This window comes from Symphalangus syndactylus, chromosome 15, assembly GCF_028878055.3.
Source record: "Symphalangus syndactylus isolate Jambi chromosome 15, NHGRI_mSymSyn1-v2.1_pri, whole genome shotgun sequence".
Taxonomy (NCBI): Eukaryota; Metazoa; Chordata; class Mammalia; order Primates; family Hylobatidae; genus Symphalangus; species Symphalangus syndactylus.
This window is the reverse complement of record NC_072437.2, coordinates 77976745-77992976: the sequence shown is the minus strand read 5'-3', so window position 1 is coordinate 77992976 and position 16232 is coordinate 77976745. Positions and strand designations below refer to the sequence as shown.

General features: G+C 40.4%; 1 protein-coding gene across 1 annotated transcript in view; it reads left to right on the top strand.

Moving 5' to 3' along the window:
- FOXO1 (forkhead box O1) overlaps window positions 1-16232 on the top strand; it is a 113236-nt gene that overhangs the window by 81288 nt on the left and 15716 nt on the right. The gene's annotated exons all lie outside the window — the stretch shown is intronic.

Genomic DNA, 16232 nt, shown 5'->3' with positions numbered 1-16232 from the left:
AGTTTTGTAATATGCTGGGTAAAATAGCAGACAAAAAATATCTTAAGTGGTGGTATAATCTTCAGTTTAAAAACACTTTAGCAATGTTTCCAGTAGAGGATTGTTCAACGTGTCTCCTTTCCTTGGCTGTAAACATAATCTAAATTCATTTTTCCTCGTCTGGCTGAGCCACGGTTCCCTTGTGCTGACTTTGCATGTCAGTAACTTCCGTACCCATCAGAGAGGAAAGACAGAGGGGAAGTCTTGTGCAGGTAAAAGGTTTAAGTAGTAACATTTCCTTAAAATTGCACCCTGTAGAGGTTTAGCATTCCATGATCATTCTGTTGGTAAGCAAATGAGAAATGAGTAACTTGCTCAAAAGTTATTTGGTTACAAACATTGTCAAAACTGATACTACACACTATTTCCCATTTGGTACCTTTTATCCCAGACTGCAAGAGTCACATCTTCTGTGCAGGCTGCTGAACAGCTTCACAAGGGGTACCTCTGTTGCCTGTGAGGAGTAGGTGTTCTTGAAGGGATTGGGGTCTCCCTGGAAACCCGGGGATGGGACTGTGCCACCATTTTATTGGGCTTTTGTTATTAAGCCCTTCTTAGAGAGAGAAAGCATATCCTGTAGGAAGTAGTATGTTTCCTTCTGTTTCTGTGGCTTTCTCAGTTTCTTCCCATCCTGATGCATAGTGAGAAATCCATTTTACGGTATGACTCAGTGCACATATGCACACAATGATAGAAGAGTTTTACCAAATAGTACTGTACTTAGCCATTTATGTAAGACTGTTTTATTATTATTTACAGAAATGCTAGCCACAATCCTCTCAATTGATTTCACTATTTTATGGATTGTGATCCAGAGTTTTAGCCTGAGGGCTTTCCCACATTCTTTCAAGACCTTTGTGTCATGGCAGCAGCCTTGAAGTTAGGGGAAACAGGTAGATGAATCCATATATGGAGAATTGACCATTTATGGGAAATGAGGAGGGAGTTCACAGGTCAGTCACTTGAACACACAATGATTTGGGCCGAGCCAGTTTTTAAAGAGCCCCTCTCTGGATTGGTCTCAAACATGGAACTAGTTAAAATTATGTACTAAATCAAACAGACCCAAAAGACACAGTTTGTTTTTTAAGTCCTGCTGGCACAGACTAGCTAGGATGGGGTTTTTCATCCATCTGGACATCTTGGCATTTAGCTTTTGTATTCAACCCTTGAAAATGGGCAGCTGCTGGGTCCACTTCCCTGAATGAGGTTTCTTGCTTCTTTCTTTTGAGATTAACCTGAGTAAGGCTCACCTGAATCAATTATTTCTGCAGAAGCTTTCATCTCGTGAAAGCGCATTCCACTTTTCATGTCTTCAGGGCAAATACGAATTGCACTTCCACCCTGAAGTCAGAACTGTAAAGGAATTTTAGGTGTTATCAATGTTTGATAAGAAGTGATTACCCTTTCTCTGCAGAGCTGGAACAGCTGAAGCTGGTGAGATCTGGCTGGGAGAAGGCTGTGCTCTGGAATAGTGTCCTTCCCACTGAGTCCCTGACTTGCCTGTTGGCATATGGAGCAGTAATCTTTTCAAAACTCCATTGTGAAGTTGGCTGTGTGTGTGTGTGTGTGTGTGTGTGTGTGTGTGCAAAGGAAATACTTACATACTAAAGGGGAAAGCGGGGGAGGAAAATTCCAGGAAATTGGAAGGTGAGGTTGACATTCCTTATTCTCTTAATGCTTGCCTCTGTTTTTCTTTCTGAAAAACAATGATGACTTAAAATTTGATCCCAGAACCAACTGGCTTTTTATCCATAAGATTACAATTGTGTTTTTTAGACATCCTTTCATAAATATCTAATGAATTGCCTTTTATTATTTGGTGTTAATGGCCAAAAGTACCACTAACATAGTGTTTCTCATACTTGCCTGTCATATAAGATACTTGTTAAGAATATTCTGGGACTTCATCTTCCTCTTGTTAAATCAGAATCTACCTGGAATAACATGGTTACCTTATTTTCTTAGAATAGTAGAACTGAAAAGAATCTTACACATGAAAGTAGTTCAGGTGTTCCCAAACCTGGCTCCAGTACCATGACTGTTTTAAAAATTGCCAAGCCCCCCTTCATACCTAGTGAATCATAACATCCAAAGTTTCCTAGAAGAATCTGACCATTAGACTGGAGTGATAACCACTCACTTATTCGGTTGCCTTCAGGAAAGGGGAATTTATGTGCTTGGTTATTGGGCTGATTAATAGCAGGACAAGAAATCTTCTTATTGTCTCTATAGAGTCATCCAAATAATATCCAAATATATATATAATGTTTGTTTGAGACAGGGTCTCACTTTGCCCCCCTGGCTGGAGTGCAGTGGCACAATCACAGCTCACTGCAGCCTCAACCTACCTGGGCTCAGGTGATCCTCCCACCTCAGCCTCGTGAATAGCTAGGACTATAGACACGTGCCACTACATCTGGCTTTTTTTTTTTTTTTTTTTTTTTTGCATTTTTTGTAGAGATAGAATTTCTCCATGTTGCCCAGGCTGGTCTTGAACTCCTGGGCTCAAGCCATCCGCCTACCTTGACCTCCCAAAGTGCTAGGATTACAGGTGTGAGCCACCATGCCCAGCCCCAAATAATATTTACATTTCAGGTACCGACTAGGTAGGCGAGCGGGGGCAGTTTTGAGATGGGTGAGCAAGGTCTCTCTGCCTTGGAGGTACATGTGGATTGTTATTCAGCCTTTCTCAGGGGATGAGTTTTAGAGAGTGGAATTAGACTCACTTGGGGAGCTTTTTATTAAAAAAAATTCTAATACCCATATAAGACTGTGAACTTAACTGATAAATGTTTGTTCTCACTGCTCCACCAACCTGCCATTCCCCATCTTTTTCCCCCTTTTCAGGGTTCCCTATCCCTGAGACAAAACAATATTGAGATTAGGCCATTAAAACCCCCACAATGGCTTCTGCGTGTTCAAATAAAAGGAAGAGTCACACCGTCTGATCTCACTCACTGTAAATCAAAGGCTAGAAATGATTCAGCTTAGTGAGGAAGGCATGTATAAAGCCCAGATTGTCCAAAAGCTTGGCCTCTTATGCCAGTCAGCCAAGTTGTGAATGCAAAGTTCTTGAAGGAAATTAAAAATGTCACTCCAGTGAACACACAAATTATAAGAAAGCAAAACAGCCTTATTTTGCTGATCTGGAGAAAGTTTTAGTGGTTTGTATAGAAGATCAAAACAGTCACAATGTTCCTTTAAGCCAAAGCCATGTTCAGAGCAAGGCCATCACTCTTAAATTCTATGAAGGTTGAGAGAGGTGAGGAAGCTGCAGAAGAAAAGTTTGAAACTAGCAGAGGTTGTTGGTTCATGAGGTGTAAGGAAAGAAGCCATCTCCATAACATAACAGTACAAAGTGAAGGAGCAGCACGTTATCCAGAAAGATGCACATAAGACCATTGATGAAGGTGGCCACCCTAAACAACAGATTTTCAATGTAGATGAAGTGGCAGTCTACTGGAAGAAGATGCCATCTAGGACTTTCATAGCTAGAGAGGAGAAGTTAATGCCAAGCTTCAAAGAACAGGTTGTGATTCTCTTATTAGGGGGGTAATGCAGCTGTTGGCTTGAAGTTGAAGCCAGTGCTCATGGACCATTCAGAAAATCCTAGTGCCCTTAAGAAGTATGCTAAATCAACTCTATCTGTGCTCTGCAAATGGAACAACAAAGCCTGAGTGACAGCACATCTGTTTACAACATGGCTTACTGAATATTTTAAGCCCACAGTTGAGACCTACTGCTCAGGATGAAAGATTCAAAATATTAAACTGCTCAGTGATAATGTACCTCCTCACACAAGAGCTTTGATAGAGATGTACAAGCAGATTAGTGTTGTTTTCTTGCCTGCTAACACAACATCTATTCTGCAGCCCATGGGTCAAGAAATAATTTTGACTTTCAAGTCTTATTATTTAAGAAATATATTTTATTAAGGCCCAAGTTGCCATAGTGATTCCTCTGATGGATCTGGGCAAAGTAAAATTAAAAATCTTCAAGAAAGGATTTAGCATTGTAGATGCCATTAAGGAATTTGTGGTTCATGGGAGGAGGTCATAGTAGCAATATTAACAGAAATTTGGAAGAAGCTGATTCCAATCTTCATGGATGACTTGGGAGGGGTTCAAGATTTCAGAAGAGGAAGTAGATGCAGATATGGTGAAAACATCAAAAGAACTAGAATTAGAAGTGGAGCCTGAGATGTGATTGAATTGCAGCAATCTCATGATAAAACTTGAACTCATGAGGAGTTGCTTCTTATGGATGAGCAGAGAGTGGTTTCTTGAGATGGAATCTACTTCTAGTGAAGATGCTGTGAATGAACATTGTTGAAATGACAATAAAGGCTTTAGAATATTACATAAAGCGGTGGCAGGGTTTGAGAGGATTGACTCTAATTTTGAAAGAAGTTCTGCTGTGGGTAAAATGCTATCAAACAGCATCACATGCTACAGAGAAATTTTTCGTGAAAGAGTCAATCAAGGAGGCAAACTTAATTGTGTTGTTTTAAGAAATTACCGAAGTGATCCCAACTTTTAGCCACCACCACCCTGATCAGACTGCAGTCATTAACATCGAGGCAAGGCCCTCCAGCAACTGATCACAACTCATTGAAGGCTCAGATGATTATTAGCGTATTTTAACAATAAAACAGTTTTTAATTGATGTGTACATTTTTTTCAAATAAGGCTATTGCACACTTAATAGGCTGCAATGTAATGCATACCTTTTATGCACAGGGAAACAAAAATTTGTGTGACTTGCTTTATTGTGATATTTGCTTTATTGTGGTATTCTGGAAGTGAACTTGAGGTATCTCTAAAGTAGGCCTGTATTTCATACATAAAGAAAGGCATAGGGGCCAATATAATTAGTACCCTTATTCTACCTCTCTGTTTTAGCTATAAATATAATTCCTCCCCTCCTTGTCCCAGAGGTAGCCACTAATTCCAGAGTTTGTGTGTTGAAGGGCACCTTTCCTGCCAGAAGCCCGTACCCTGGCTGTGCTGATAGATGTGGTCCACAAATTCTTTGTAGGATCCCCTTTTAAAAAAAAGCTTTACATAAATGTTATCATTTAAGGTAAACACCATTCTGTAACTTGATTTTCTTTAATAAAAGTCAGCATTATATTTTTGAGATGTATTGTTCTTACATGACCAGATATGGCCCCATACTTAATAGTTAAATCAGGAAATTGAAGCTAGACAGCTTGAAAACCTTCTTAATGGAAAAAAATGCAAGAAGTGGGTGGGGTAGAGTTTCTGTTGAAGTTTTGTATAGAACATTGTCATTTGTGGGAAACTAGTTGATTTGAATTCTGTATTATTTTGAATAGCCTAATAACAGCTTAATGAGGATTAATTGCATGTTGTATGGAAAGTTAATTGTTTTACTTTACTATGGGTGTAGTTACTGCAGTTTGGTTCAAACAGGTGAAAGTTAAGATTTGTAGCATAAAACAGGAAGCAGATGGGGGCTAATTAAAGTTCTGTTGATGATAAAAGGATGACTGATCAAGGAGCGAGCAGCTGGTTTCTCAATTTAAACACAATTTGTACTATTGTATGAAGACAGCCCTCTGCAAGTTCTCATGAGTATCTTTCAAAGGTGAAGGCATGTGTTCCAGCAACAAGTGTGAAGGCTGTTGTGGTCCTGTTTGTGCTTGCTCCCCTTTTTGGCCTTTAAGCAGTGTCACTTCAGGTTTGTCCAAAAAAGGGGGTTAAGGGATCACAAAACCTGGCCAGATTTTCAGTGATGCTCTCTGGACACCTGTTGTGTCCCAAAAAAGTCTAAAGCTCTTTCTGTCTCCAAGAAAAGTGCCCAAGCATTTCATTTCCTTTTGTAGTTTTTCTTACTTATCTCAACTCCGTCTCTTGGTGGGCTTTCCAATGTTGTTGCCCTGACCGTAACCCAAGAAGGCCCACATCTAGCTAGCGGAAGCGCCGGGTATTTAAGTGTGTAGGCAAAGGCTAAGCAGTGCTGTAGACACTTTCCTGGAGCCTCCCCTTGTTCTTCAGGGTCTTTGAGCTTCTGGCCATGAGATGTTAGGGACTTGAACTTATTTTGCTTGATTGTGTCCTGAATGACTTTCGCCTTCAAATGACGCATCTTTTGTTGCTACTGCTAATAGTGGTTGTGTAAACATTAAGGGCAAATGTCCTCTATGTGTTTTGCTTAAGGAACATGCCAGCACTGGGTTTTCTTTGAAAGTGTGCAGGGAGGTGACATGAGGTCAGATGAGGTGTGCCTTGCTTGGAGCCAGGCGCTAAACATTTGCTTGAGATTTTGTGCCCATAATACCTAATATTTATAAGTGCTTTGTAGGATTATCTCATTTTAGTCCTTACAAAAATGCTTTGAAATGGAAGTTGTTTATCCCCATTTTGTAGATGAGGAGATTGAAGCCTGGAGAGGTAAAGTGACTCAGCCAAGGTCTCACATTTGCTAAGTGCCAGTACTGGATGTAGATTCCAGGTTTGTGTGACAACAAGCCAATGCTCCTCAGCCACTAGTTTTGTGTAAAACTGTGTTGTTCTCTTTCCCCCTCTCCTGCTTAAGGAAAGATATATTGTTTCCTGGAAAAACAAAAATGTTAGCATATAGTTTGCAAACTACAACTTATTATTTGGTTATGCAGGTGTGTATGTGTTGTATAAACATTATATATATTTCACTTGGATATATTCCACTTGATAGGAACTGCTTTGTTTTTGAATGAATATATGAGAAAGGAAAATGCCTGGATTTTTGTTTGTTACCCCAGTGTAGCAACATTATGAAAAGTAAAATGCTCTTTCTTTAACAACAGCAGCAAAAAAGACAACATGCAAAGGTAATCTACAAAGTAAAAAGCCCCATTACATTCACCACATGGAAGCAACATTATTATATTCATCAAAATTGTCTTGTAAAAGAAGTAATTGACCATACAGAGCTCGTATAATTGGTAATAAAGAGCACCCTGTATTTTAGTTGCAAATAGTGTGCAATAGGTTTCAGGGGTGTCATGATTGATGTTCATTGTCAGGTGTTGTAAATAAACTTTCCAATCCCAGATGGTGTTTTTGCCTAGCTAGGTTCTACACTAATCCCACCACATATTACACTAATGGGGAAACCTTGTGTGCAGGTTCCTCATCTTCCAAGCTCTATTGTGGTGACCCTAGAAACTGCCTATGTGCTCACATCATGGCTCCTAACAGCATGAGGAGGAGTGTCACAGCCAAGGCTAGAGTGTTTTGCTGGCCTGGGAGAAGTCTTAGGATTGTGCCCCCCCTGCCCCCCCCCTTTTTTTCATTCTGCTGCCTTCTCAGCAATCAACTTCTGAATCACTCTTCTCCTGTCTTCTTTTCCCCTTCTTTGCTTGTTTCTTCTTATACCTTGCTTGTATTTTTACAGAAGCATTTAAGGAGTTGGAAAAGATTTGGCCCATTCTTCTGTCATAACTCTGCCTGTGTATTTTTGAAGATGATGTTGACTGTTGGGGAATGGGATGTAGGAGAAAGAGGTCTACTGTGGGTCTTGCTTCGCACGGGGTGATCCGACCTGGCTTGGATTGTCTGGTCTCCTCCTTCATCCATCAAAGAGTAAGGCATGGTTCAATTACTTCTAGCAGCAAGTCCCACAGAACACCTGGGCTTTCTGAGATACCTAGGGCAGGTGTGTTACTTGGTAGGAAGTTTGGGCAGCACTGGGGCTTTCAGTGAGAGCCCCTCCTTCTACCTTGGCATAATCATAAAATCTCACCAATACATAGCACTTTATGCTTTTTGAAGCACTTATACTCATTACAACTCTGTGGGGCATTTAGGACAGGCATTGTTTTCCTACTTTATAGGCAAGAAAGCTGAGACATAAAGGATATAAAATGTGTCCAGTCAGAAGGACAGAGCCAGACTTAGATTTTCTTCCTCATTACCACCGTCTTGCCATTAGCTCAGCATTTTCCAAAATGTGTGCTGCTGAACATCAGTTTCATGGTATAGTCTGTCAAGAAGCATGGGCAAAGAAATGTGTGTGTGTGTGTGGAGGGGTGTGCATGTGCATGCATGTGATCCCACCAACAAAACAAAACAAAGTCTAAGGGAACAGTTTTGCTCTTGTTTGTTTTGTGTTGTTCTGTGTACTCAAGGCTCTAAAAAACTGTGCAGTTAAGAATCCTGTTTAATTCTGTGTGGCCAGAGTGTCCCAAAGGTATTTGTTCAGTGAATTCAAATCACCCTAAAAGGAACCATTATTTTGTAGAGCACATGCTGAAGAATGCTTTAGTAGGCCATAGTGTGCTGCTTTGTCCTGAAATTACTTTGGAGGTGCTACAGGAGACCTCAATGGTTAGAGGAAAATCTGATCTTCAGGGAACTTGCAGGGAAGAGTCCAGAGGATGCTGAGGCACAGTCAGTGGCTGGGGATGCTTTGAGAATAAAGACTGTCCCGAAGGTGGAGTGGGATGGGAGGCTGGCTGCAGGAAATCTTTGTCATAATGTCACTGTAAGCACCATGCCTCCAGGATTTCATACCGAGTAGGAATTTAACCAGAATGCACAAAAGTTCTCAATCTACAGGATCAGCATTCTAGGACCAGTTGTCAGCTTTGTTAGGTAAAGCTCCATGAACTGTAGCCTGAGTGACAGCTGCAGAGTTTATTGGCTTAAGGATGGACTTAAGAAATTTGGACCCAGAACAGCCAGCATGCTGCTGCATCTTGGCCTGAAGTTTGACAAGGCACATTCCCTGAGTGAGGCCATCTGCATCAACCCCCGCTCCACTGCCCTTTCTTTAGTACTTAATGTTCAACTTTGCATGCAATTTTGCTTTTACTAGATGGCAATTGAGGGAAGGGTGGAAGAGAGGCTGGTGGTAAAGGTGCCAGCCAGCGGGCACATTCTGCATCCATGTCCTTAATCAGCTCTTCTATCTTTTAGCAGAAATAGAACTTGACAGAACTCTCTTATTTTGAAGTAAGTTTGTTCCAGCCAAGCAGAAAGGATAAATTATTTTGCATTGATATCTGAAACTAAGGAAGCAAGTCTAACCTCCTAAGAACTAGTCATGGATATCACCCTTGATCTATCTTTTCTCCTCTTCTGTTCATTCTGTTTCATTCCGTTATGTTGTGCTTGGCTCTGTTCTGTTCTAGGCATTGAGTATAGATCAAAAAGTTCATGTACAATATTTTTAAATCCCGACGACAAAAACTTTAGATTAATGGAGGTAATTAGTTTATTTAGTTTGGGCTGGTGAGGAGAATAAAATGATCCTGGTAGGAGGAGTGGCTGGAAGAAGTGCTATGAAATAGGAAAAGTTAATAACCTAAGGTGTGGTGTTCCTGTCTGCAGGTATCTGTTAGCTATCCTCCATAAAGTGGTTTTATGTGCTTCATAAAGTGGACAGAGTATTAGACTCTGTGACCCATTCTACAAAATATTTGAACTGTCTGCTAAGGTTTCTTTGTTTGCTAGTAACTGTGACTTTTAGACCCTGTCTTAAGTTGCATGGCACACACTTGGTTTGTAACAGGAAGGAAAGGAAGCAGTTAGAAGTCAGGGCATCTGGCTGGTGGAAGAAGAAAGGAGGATGGGATCTGTTGAGGGTAAGGTTAACATCACATAAATGTTTATAATCGAATTCTGTTGTGGGGAGTGCTCATCAACCTTTTAAAAGTTTTCAAGAATTGGACCACTTGTCTTCTAGTATGCGTGTGGGCGGGGGGTAATCATGCCTTTCACATTGAGGAGGAGGGGTGGGTGGGTGGGGGGAATCTGATGCCATTGCAGCTTATCCTCATGCCCCTGCAGTACCCCACAGCCTTGGCCCTGAATCTCCTTTGCATCCACCAGGGTACTGACTAATGCATGAGTACTTTGTTGCAGCTTTATCCATGTTTATGTGGAACAATCCATGGTTACATTGTGGGCCATTATTTCCTTTAATTTCCTTTTGGCTGTTCAAAACAACCTGAAAGATGTTATAGTTGAGCCTAGACAATGACCTCAAGGAACAAAAATAAACCTTCAAAATGTAAGAACCAAATTTGTATGCCAAATCTTGTGAATGATGGATAAAATGTAGGAAAGCAGTCAGCTTCATGGAGGGAGACTTTTAAAATCTGTTTTCAAAACAAATGGTCCTGGCCCCAGCATCCTGCCCTCCTTTGGCTATGAAAATATCAGATTATGCCATAAGTTTGAAAACAGTCAAGTATCCTTCAAGTCATGAGACAGAAGCCAAAGCTTGAATCGAAAACCCTGTCATTTTCAGTGAGGGAGACAGGGAGGAGGGCATGAAGATAACTTGTTTCTGGAGGCCCTTCTCTCAACACTAGCTGCAGCAGCTTCCTGTTAGGTGGGAGAAGAACCACAGCCAAGGACAGCAGCTCCTGGAGATGCTTTTGCTTATCAAGAGCAATGTAGATGTATGCAAAAATACAGACACCCACACACAGTTACATTTGTGGATAATCAGAAATATCTTTCTGCTTTCCCAGCAGAGCCCGAACTCTTCTCCTATCATCCAGGTGGGAAATAGGTTTGGCGCTTTGCTCTAGGTTCTGCATTATAACTTTACTCTGTTGTCCTCTGATCTTCCACTTGCTGTCCTGTGCATTGCATGTAGGGTAAAAAACATGCTGCTGTGTTAAGGCCTCACCCACCATACCTTCTCTCTCTCTTCCCCCTTTCTGTGTCTAAACTCATACATGGCCATACTGACCTCTTCTCTTTTCTCCAGACATACCTTACTAGTGTTTTTAAAAAAGTTTCCTCACAAACACTAATAGCTCATATTTATCGGACATTCTGCACAGTGGTCAGTAAGTACTGTTGGTATTTCCTTCTTGCAGACAAGGGAACCAAGCCCAAAGATCGCGAGCCACTTATCCAGGAGCACTCAGGCCGTAACTGGGTTTGAATCGGGCCGGTCTGGTTCTAGCACACATGTTCTGCACCACCATATAGTTTGTCAGCATTGGTTCATGCTCTACCTTACATCAAGAATTCCCACCCCCTTTTATCCAGCAATCCAAGTCGTCCTTTGCTTCACGTCCCAATTCCAGCGTAGGGCCTTTCCTTTCTTGTTTTGCGTGTGCTGCACCTTAATGTTTCTGTGTTGTCAGCCTTCCATACATATGTGTAAGACCATGGGAGGCAGGGAGAGCCTTGAGCTTTAATGTCTACTTGTTATTTCCACAGTCTACAGTAGGGGCTTAGTAAATAATTGTTCAGTGAAAATTACATTGATCGGTATTGATTTGGCCAAATCAAAAGATCCTAATTTATGTTATTGAAATGTGAATGGAAATAAGTTAACTTCTGAAATTGTCAGTTGATTGAAATACTTTACATTAGGTAGGCCCACTTTAACCAGGCGTTGCTCAGGTTCCCGATTAATTTTGCCTAGATTTTCTAGTGACAAAAATGAAGATAAAAATTGATCTTTGGTTTGTATTCCCAATAAAAATGACTGACACAAGGTCCTTTGAGACCCTTCCTCCTTGGTGCCCTTCACTCCACCTACCCCCACCCTTGCAAGTGCTCTAACACTGACTTGGGCAGGATGAACTGGACATGTTCCGTTCCAGTCCTGAATCTCTGAATGGTCCTTTATTTATTTATTTTTGTCACCCAGGCTAGAGTGCATTGTTGTGAACTTGGCTCACTCCAGGCTCAACTTCCTGGGCTCAAGCTATCCTCCTCCCTCTGCCTTCTGTGTTGCTGGGACTACAAATGTGCACCACCACACCTAATTTTTTGATTTTTTTTTTTTTTTTAATGTAGAGACAAGATGGTCTCATTGTGTTGCCCAGGCTGGTCTTAAACTCCTGTGCTCAAGCAATCCTCCCTCCTTTGCCTCCGAAAGTGCTGGGATTACTGGTGTGAGCCACCATGCCTGGCCCAAATGGTCCTTTTAAAGTCTGTCATATATTTCTATCAGAGACTTCATGAAGATAGACCTCAATATATTGGATAACCATTTTAGTCTTCAAAGTAGCTATAAATTAAGCTAGGAATAGCAAGCAATTTTCGAACAAAATATGTCTTTAAAAGAGTTTTCTAGGTTTGGCTATTATGTGTGATAGATTTTTTAAATGATTAAAATGTAAAACTTTTCTTTTTGGGGGTGGTAGGGTACCACTGAAGAATGATTGTTTTACATTTTGTTCAGTCAACAGCAGTTCTAAGTCATCCATTGCAATCTTAACTAGGCTGTCAGAATTTAGCTAAGTTAGTTTTCTCAGTAATAAAAATGAAAATAAATTGAAATACCAGAGACTACATGTTGGTTCAGAGAAAAGTGATCTTTGAGAGTTGAAATGCTGAAGTAATCTGTTAGACTGACCTTACTGCTCATCTCTTTGTTATGTAAGTATCTGTGACAGTAGAGCCAATAATTTCTTCTAAAAACCTTGCATTTTGTTCTAGAATATCATGAGTTTATAGAATAATTCTCTAATATGCTTGAAATTGGTAGCATTCTTCACATGTATAATCTGTTTAATGTTTTCCAAACATGTTCTCATTTAATCTTCACAATGCACCATTGAGTTATATGGTACGGAGACACCAGGGCATCATACAGCTCAGATTCACACGTGCAGTAATGATCTAACTTGGACACAGACATACAAGCCCTGACTTCTAGTACTCTTCCTACTGGACCATATTGGCAACTTTGTAGTTTTAAGAGAAGTAGAGAAAAGGCATCTCCAAATTTGCTAATACGTACATTGTGGTGGAAAACTAGCAGCAGGTCAGAGTAACTTTTTTTAAAATTTTTTATTTTACTTTAAGTCCTGGGATACACGTGCAGAGTATCCTTGAATAGTAGCTTGGAAGAGATAAAAAACATTTGTACTTGTGTGCAAGATTCTAGCCACAATAGTTGATACTCAGTTCCCTTTTGGAGGAAATTGAAAGTGAAAACGCTGAAACAATGAGGACTAAAATTCCAAAGAGGAGTTTAAGGTGTAACATCGCAAATTATTGGCTTGTGTGGTGTGGGAGGTTCTAATTTTCCGTTGGTTTGAATCATCCTAAAAAATGGTTCATTTAATCATTCATTCCTTCTGCCTTTGCTAGTTTGCCCAAAGTTATTAGGATAATTTTGTATATAATTATCTTTTAAGATATTATAATTATCTATTAAGATAACTTTGTATATAATTATCTTTGTGTTTTCATCCTCAAACAACAAATGTGTATTGCGCGTAGCCAGTGTGTTTGAAAAGATCAAGACTTTTCTAAAAATGATGTCGATAACTTCCAAAGGCAACCGTGAGGTTTTTTTGTTTTGTTTGTTTGTTGTTTTCTTTTGTTTTGGTCTTTGGAGGTTTATAAAGATAGTCTTATCTTAATTTATGACAACAATATCATCCATGTTTCCAAAAAAGACATGATTCGAACAGCAGCATTAGAATAAAACATTTAATATTTAATACAAGGAACACTCTCCATATGGTAAGGTTTGCTTAGTCATTCAAGTGGGGACCCTCAGGTGGCTCAGGGATCCCTTTTGTCCTGCCTGACATTCTCCCTTCTCTCTGGAGCCCAAAGAATTCCTAGTGGGATGTCCTCAAGTCATCTAAATGTGGTTCCAGGGCAGACTCAACTTGGAGCCTTCCAGAATTCCTTTAGCCCAGGAGTGATCTTGGGGAAGCACATTCTTCCTGGGCTGGCTTGCTTTGACCTGAGACTGCATTTAAGCTGAAAGTCCTCGTGGGCATCTCTGACACAGATGTGCCCACATCTGGTGGAGTGCCAGTGACTGCGCAGTGGTGAAAACTGCTCTGCAGGCTTCTTTTCTGCTCAGTAGGTGCTAAGTTTTCAAACAGACATGAACTTGTCATTTAGCATTAGGTATATCTCCTAATGCTGTCCCTCCCCCTACCCCACAACAGTCCCCGGAGTGTGATGTTCCCCTTCCTGTGTCCATGAGTTCTCATTGTTCAATTCCCACCTATGAGTGAGAACATGCGGTGTTTGGTTTTTTGTCCTTGTGATAGTTTACTGAGAATGATGTTTTCCAGTTTCATCCATGTCCCTACAAAGGACATGAACTCATCATTTTTTATGGCTGCATAGTATTCCATGGTGTATATGTGCCACATTTTCTTAATCCAGTCTATCGTTGTTGGACATTTGGGTTGGTTCCAAGTCTTTGCTATTGTGAATAGTGCCGCAATAAACATACGTGTGCATGTGTCTTTATAGCAGCATGATTTATAGTCCTTTGGGTATATACCCAGTAATGGGATGGCTGGGTCAAATGGTATTTCTAGTTCTAGATCCCTGAGGAATCGCCACACTGACTTCCACACGAGTTAATGGGTGCAGCAAAACAACATGGCACATGGATACATATGTAACAAACCTGCACATTGTGCACATGTACCCTAAAACCTAAAGTATAATAATAAAAGGAAAAAAAAAATAAATAAATACAATGGTTAAAATGGTAAATTGTATGTAATATATATTTTGCCATAATAAAGAAGTGAATTATTCATAAAAAAAAAACAGACATGAACATGCGGCTCTCAGCACAGGTGCTTCCATTGGGGTGGAAATTTGGCCCTACAAATAAACAAAATGTAGGCTTCATTCATGTTAGGTGTGTGCTGATGGGGATGTGTGGCTTTAGTGTGGGCACATTGAGGAGGGCCAGGAGGAGTCATGGAGGCTTTTAGGTATGTTAATAAAGCAGCATTACTGAAACATTTATGTGAGCTTCTTTTGGAGTCCCCAAACACGCCTGGGCTTCTGGTGGTGCTGAGGGAGCAGCAGTTTGTGAGGGGGACCATGTCTTTTGTATTATTTAGAGAAGGAAGGTGTGGGCAGCAGGGCTGTTGGGCAGCAGACCTACTGTGTCTTAGAGTGTAATTGTGCTCTGCCTCCTCAAGTGGATCCCTGATGTCTGTGGGAAGCTGGGCCACAGCCCTGACTGGGGCTCAGTCTCTGTGGTGGTGGGAGTTTCTCTTTAGCATAAACCTGGGCCCAAATAGTTTTGCTATTATTGGGTCAACCCATTCGGGAAGCTGTTTGATTTGAGACAACCTTTTGAATAATATTTGGGTGGTATATAAACAAACAGTATATACTCGGCAGTCTTGAGTCATTGTTGCATTAGGCTTCCTAGACAGAATAATGGGCAAGCTGGTGTCAAGATTCTATGTAAACCCTACAGGAAAACCCAACATTGCAGGTAGTGTAATTCAGAGTGTTATACTTTATTGCAGTTTGCTTTTGTGTTTTATAATCTGGATTATCATATCTAGGTCCCAAAATAGAAAAAAACACATAAATCTAGACTGTACTCTGTTTACTAAGAATCCTTAGTAAACAGACTATGCGAAAAAACACATAAATCTAGACTTTGTACTCTGTTTACTAAGAATTCTTAGTAAACAGACTATGCATCCAACAGGTAAATTCTTCCCTAGATTTTCCAGATAGCAAACATATTTAGGATAAAAACAGTTCTACATAGTACATGCTATGGGTGGGATATTGTCCTAGGGATTTTAATCTGTCAAAGTTTCAGTGTTCCTGCTTCTGAATTTATATCCATAAAGTTTTTCACTGGCTTCTGTAAACAATTCGGGAACATACCTTGAATATACATTTACCTAGCATGAACAAGATTAATAGGCTCATCAATGTAACGCTGAAAAAATACTTTAAAATTCACTTTAGTCCTTTAAAATTTTAGAAAGTTTTAAAATGGATCAAAGTATTGGTATGGTTATGCTTTATTTTATGCCTAATTTAAATTCTTCATCAGAAGAGAGTAGATCCTAATGTGTTCTTTGTTTTTGGTTTTAACTTTGTTGTGTCTTAGTCTTCTGGTAGGAAAATAGATAAGGTAGTTAATTGCGTTATAATGCTGTGCATTTATAGGACCACTGCAGATTAGAAAGGTTGTATGGCCTATAAAATAAACAAAGATTTTCATTAGGAACAGCAGAATTACTTCAGCGTCAAATGAGTTTCCTCTTAATATTCTCCTATGGTGGGGCCTTTTGCATCTGAGACAGCCATTAGGCGGAAGCAGCAAAAAGCATGGGTATTCCAGTAGTTAATTCAGTCGAAGTTTCAGGAAGGCCCCTTTGGGTCACTGATGGGCCAAATGGGGGAGTTGTGGCTGTCTGCTGTGGATTTGGCAATGCCTGGCCTCTGTGCCTCCCTGGGGAGGAG